Raw genomic sequence first — 5,744 nt, forward strand, 5'->3', positions numbered from 1 at the left:
AAAGAATGAGACAAATCATTTCCTCAGCTTAGGGAAAAATGCCTATTTGTTGTAACTCTGGGATCAAATAGAACAGGCATAATTATCAGCTTAATACGTCCCTATAGGATATATATTCTTATAGGAGTTATATGTACTTGTACTGCTGTGTATGCATAAGTAACACATAACTAAAAGTAAAATATGCATAAAATATTGAATTTGATTGAAAATAGTCTCTGACAGTAAAGAAATTAGGCTCAAATGATTATTACTTTGAAATAAACTTTTGAATTGATTATGTATTATTAGATTTGACATATTTGACACTGACTCAATGGAGAGCTCTCCATCTTCTAAATTTGTCTTTCTCTGAAATCTGTACAAGTCCTTTGAGAATACTACACTATTGAAGTCTCTGGAATGAAAACCTATATACTAATTTACAGTTATAGATACACAATATTGTAGATGGGGTTAAGAAAGAGTTCTGATGGACTTGTTAGCGGGTTTCTTATTTCACGTTTGCCAAGTTTGTTTTAGTTTTCATAGTCTGTTCTCAGTTTTTATGCATTGCCTTTTCAAATGTTAGGTTTACTTTCTTATTGTCAGGTAAAAATTGCATATTTGTTGTATAGCATGAAGTTTTGATATATACTTACAGTGTTGAATGTCTAAATCAAGCTATTTAATATAATGCATTACCTCACATACTAAGATCATATATATATATATACCATTATTTTATTGGGAAATAATCTTCCCTTTTTCTTTTCTTTTTATTTTTTGTCCTTGAAGCCAAATGGACAGATGATTTTTAACTCCATGTTTGCAAAAAATTTAATAATGTAACATGTTTGTGGCACAGGGTGAGTACAGATGCATGGGAGGTTGTAGGGTTAGGTAAAGGGGAGCACAAATTTGACCTTGAGGCATAGACATCAATGCTGGGCCTTCAGGCCAAGGGCAGGAGCTGAGGAAGCCACAAGGGAGGACATTTCTGCAGAGTTGCTGAACCAGTAGCAGCCAGGTCCTGAGAAAGCTCTCTCTTGTGGAAGAATAAGAGCCAAGCGGGAAAGCTTTTCATCCTGCAAAGCTGGGGCAGAAGGTTCTTCCTTGAATGTGGTCACCTTCCCTTCAGCTCAGGAGTCCTGCAGAGACAGAGGAAAGTGTTGTGTTCAGACCTGGCTGTACTAACAGCTTCTTTTCACCTCTTTCAGGGGCTCAGATGAGAGCACTGCAGGAAGTTGAAAATCAAGCTCCTTAGTCTCCCTGAGCCAATACCTGCAGAGCACAGGCCTTTTCCAAGTGGAGAGGAGGAGTTTTGGTGTAAATTGCCTGATCACAAATTTGGATCCAAAAGTCTTTCCTATTATTTCTGTCTTGTGCCTTATCACCTCTACCATCATTCTAGGGAAACCAAATCTGTTTCTATACGAGGATTAAAAGGCATTACCTGATGGCCGAAGTGCAGAACCTCCTAGGAAAATGAGGGAAAGGCATACACTTAAAAGATTTGTAAGCAAATCTGTCCTTCAGCACAATGTCCCAGCCTTCGGTCTCCCACCTCAGATTTCTCTAACACCACAACCCACACCAACCAGGGCAGAGAGGAGCAGAAACAGACCATGTGACCCATGAAGCGTGAAGTGTCGGGCACTGGATCCAGTGTAACTGCATTCATCTTAGTGGCTCTTTCTTAATTTACTCCAGGATCTCAAACCAAAGAACTCCTACTTGTTAACTTTTCTCTCTCTCTACAGGCTAAAAGCGATTATGCTTTGACACTGATGATGTCTGGATTAGCAGGACATTGGAGATCTTTTGGGGAAAGAAAGGTTTTAACCAGGGCCACTGATGTACTGAGAATTAACCTCCACAAAGCCATATTTCCTCCTCCAGAAAAGCTATGGAGAGAGCCAGCTACCAAAGGCTCCTCACCTTTCTGATTCCTGAAGTAGATGAACAGCCCTGCCCCAAGGAAGAGCAGGCTAAGCACAAAGCCCCTGAGTCCACTCAGCATCTTGCTCTGTGCAGGTTCAGACAGTGCCTCTGAGAGAGGAAGCCAGGTTTAGTGATTTTTATCCCAAATTTAACGTCTTTAATTAAGAACCTAAGATTCAAAGCTTTGAAAATGGGGAAGATGGCTGCCCTGCAAAAACTAAAATAATTGGTGATTTCTGGAGAAAAAAAGATTTTCAAACCACACTAAACAATTACAAAGTTTATGCATCAAATTCATTCAAATATTACAGGCTTCATGTAAGGCAAGACTTCAGCATCTGATCAACAGAACATCTGAGACTCAATGAGGTTAAGTACTTTGTCTAGAGTGACAGAGCTCATAAAAGGCAGAGCTGAGACTGGACTCTGCTGATGTCCGGAAGGACCCTACAGTTTTTCTCTTCTCAGTTGACAAGAAACAACTCACAGCAACAGCAGCAGAAAGTCTCAGACCCAGAGGAAGGGTCTGGAGCTTAGAGAGAGCAGGTGACTCTGACCTCTGACATTATGTAGGTGGGGTTCAAAAGCGCAACAGCCTCTTCTTCCTGGTAGGAATGACTGCTTTTCCAGGGGCTAGTAGGTATGTCCCAGAAACTATTAAAGGGCTCCCCCTAGTGACCTGTGCTGATGGAGATGAGAACCTGGAGCCAATGACAATAGGATGTGGGAGAGGAGAAACCTGACACTCAGGGATTAGCAGAGTCCTCTCCTTGGTGGGTGAGAAATTCATGAAGTCAGAAAGCTGCTCACTCCATTGCACTGTGAGAGGGCTCATCACGCTTGGGTGCTCCACTTGGCAGATGTAAGCCTCTCCACTCTGAGGAACTGTTTCCAGCATCACCAGGGTCTGGAAGGTCCAGTCTCCATTCTGGATCAGGCCTGTGGACACCACCCCAGCCTTCTCTTCCTGGTCGTTCCGGAACCACCTGACTTCAATGCTGCCTGGATAGAACCCACTCACGGAGCAGACCAGGAGGCTGTGGTGCTGCAGGGGCTGGGTCTTTGCAGGATACACAGTCACCTTAGGTTGGACTAGGAAAACAAAAGGGAGATGAAATGAGTCGGGAAGACAGAGCAAGTCTTGTTTGGCTGTTTGTTGCTTCTCTGTTAACCCAGGCTCTGGCCTTGACCAGGTCTCCAGCACAGCTGGCCATGTGGCCTCACAGTGTCAGCAGCCCGGGATTTAATCTTTGTAGTGGGGACCCACAAGAGTTAAGAGATGTGAAAAATGGTGTTTGTATCTTCATAGCTTAAAGTTGGCATGCATTGCGAAAGTGTTTACTGATCTTTGAAATTACAGATTGCATTAATAAAAACTGATTTCTGAGACAGGTTGTCTGGTTCAAATCTAAGGTCTGCCTTTTACTGGTGGATTCTGAAAAAGGTTTTTATTCTTCCATGTCTCAACTTTCTCACCTATAATGAAGGATAATTATACTAATTTATCTTTTGGGGTTATATGAGGATTAATGCATGTAAAACATATAAACAATGACTGAATATAGCCTTCAATTTATGAGGTCAGAAAGAAAGCTTCTCATTCCATTCCACTGTGAGAGGGCTCATCACACTTGGGTGCTCCACTTGCCACCTATTTATCATCCTTGTACACCTGGAGAGAAAAATATGATTTAAAGCAATGTGGAAAGATAAAGGGATAGAGTAAGGTACGTGAGGAAACTGAGGATGAAGTTTTAAGGATCCTACCGCCATGCACTCACACCTTAGAACACCACAGAAATGGTTCTGCCCCTGGGAAGGTGAGACAGACAGAAATGATTCTCCAAATCTTTAATTTCCTAGAAAAGCATGAGTCCTAAAGCAGAGAGAAAGATCAAGAAAAGTCGTTTTAATTTCGAAAGTTCTTCTATATACATTTAGCTGATCAATGTATTGCCAATGCAAAATAAGCATCACTATCATTAGACCTATGATTGTAAAATGATTTTTTTTTTCCAGCATGACATTTGGATCAAGGCAGGTTCTGGGACTCATTACTTGGGGTGCTTTTGCCTAGGAAAATCCCTGACACTAGCAGATCCTCAATAAATACAATTTTTTAAAAAAAGGAATGAGAAACATGTTGGGAACCAGCCCAGCCCTGTACACAGGTGCCCCATCTCCTGGTGATGCCTAGGGAGTGAGACAAGGAATAAAGACAGATACAAGAATAGAATTTTAAAGCATGAGTTCAGGGTTCCAAGGCACTCTAGCAGGGTCATCCGGTGATCCATATTGGCCTAGAGCTCTGGGCTCCAAGCTCTCTTATTAGGTAAATTATCCTGTTAATCTTGCAGGCACTGGGGAGGGGGGCTGAGGAGGAAGATAACAGGAGGAGGAGCATGTGTCTGCAGCATTCAGCAGCATAGGCGGTTCTCCTAAGAAATGCTAACTAAGGACACTAAGACTTTACCACCTATTGTCTATCCAGGTGTTTTGGCAAGAAAGGTGCAGCAGATAAGGCTCCATAAGGTCTGACCACACACAATGCATCAAGGGGCTTTTATCTCTCCAGGATTGTAGACATAAAGCAATCGAAATTGCCCCATATTCTGAGAACACAGGCAGAGCCTGTGGCGTTCTGGTGTCTCTGCCCTGCAAGGCTTTCTGGCCTTACCAGCACCCACCTGTGAAGACCTTCCTGAGTCTTATGAGCAGATGTTGCATTTCCTTCCCAGAGTGTTTTGCATAAGCTCCCTTTAGGAGATCCTCATACAAACTCTATGTTGGGAAGAGATGTGGGACCAAAGCAGTTTTTCTTTTCTGCTCTGCAGCCATGCCTCAGTGTTGCGCGGTTGCAGGGCGCTCTCAGGTGGCCTTTATCATAGGCCACCTGTTACCACTTGATCTCTGCTTTTATTTTACTGCACCATAGTTTGGATTTGATCCATGGCACAAATCTCCGTGTATAAAAGGCAAAGCAAGATTGGAATCATTTATAAGTAACACAGGTCTGCCTCCGGCTGTCTCTTCCCACAGAAACCTGGAGACAACAATATGACAAAATGGTAGATTTAAGATGGATTGTAAATCATTAATAAAAATTTGGCAATTTATTTTATTAAATAAAAATATTCAAATTCCTAACATAGAAAAAAATTTTCAAAATCAACATACAACCCACAGACTGGAAAAAACGTGAAATCTAATGTCAATAAAATGGTAAAAATCTTACAGTACAAAGAACCCACAAAATCACTGAGAAAAAATACTAAGCTCTAGAGATAACAGACAAAAGATCATTGTTCATTTCATACCAAATACAATAGGGAATCCTTAGAGCAGAAATTATAACTGGCTAATAAAGAGATCAAAATAATTCAAAAGCATTACAAATCAAAAAAGTATAAATTAAAAATTAATCAGAAACATACATTTTCACTTTTTGGTGAATGTCATAATAAAGACATTCAGAGGTGTCTCAGAGGTCTTCTCGGTTCCCCTAGAAATTAATCTGATGCTTTGCAAACAACCACCGCACACTTTGATTTCAGAGACTGCATGAAGGGTGTGTGCAGGGACAGTCTGGAACTGGCCTCCTCACACTATCCCAAACCTTCCACACCCCTCAGCTCTCCTCCCCTAAATCCTCACCCAGCCACACACACCTCACACTTCCCTTCCTGCATCTCTAAGGACCCAGGACAGTCGAGGTCTCTTCCCTCTCCAGCACCTGCACCCACCTCCCATGTCACCTCCCCACAGAGACCTCCAACGATAAGAAGCCCCCTCCTGCCTCCCCTCCCAGAACAGCCTCACAC

At 42.1% G+C, this 5,744-nt stretch overlaps 1 long non-coding RNA gene and 1 pseudogene across 3 annotated transcripts in view; both read right to left on the minus strand.

Annotated features, from left to right (window-relative positions):
• Positions 1-721: 721 nt before the first annotated feature.
• LOC116546093 lies at positions 722-2,031 on the minus strand. 2 transcript variants are annotated; one of them, XR_004266584.1, is made up of 3 exons: positions 1,921-2,031; positions 1,436-1,459; positions 722-1,130 (listed from the first exon to the last, which is right to left on the minus strand). It is a non-coding gene; the product is annotated as an uncharacterized LOC116546093 (long non-coding RNA). The 2 variants fall into 2 exon arrangements; XR_004266585.1 differs by lacking the exon at positions 1,436-1,459 and having other exon boundaries at positions 1,921-1,986.
• A 472-nt stretch (positions 2,032-2,503) lies between these two features.
• Positions 2,504-5,744, minus strand: part of LOC116546092 — an 11,964-nt pseudogene continuing 8,723 nt past the window's right edge. The window contains exon 3 of the transcript XR_004266583.1: positions 2,504-3,015. The product of XR_004266583.1 is annotated as an HLA class II histocompatibility antigen, DRB1-10 beta chain-like (transcript). The remainder of the gene's footprint in view (positions 3,016-5,744) is intronic.

This window comes from Sapajus apella, unplaced genomic scaffold (genome assembly GCF_009761245.1).
Source record: "Sapajus apella isolate SASKATOON/1434 unplaced genomic scaffold, GSC_monkey_1.0 scaffold582, whole genome shotgun sequence".
Classification (NCBI taxonomy): Eukaryota; Metazoa; Chordata; class Mammalia; order Primates; family Cebidae; genus Sapajus; species Sapajus apella.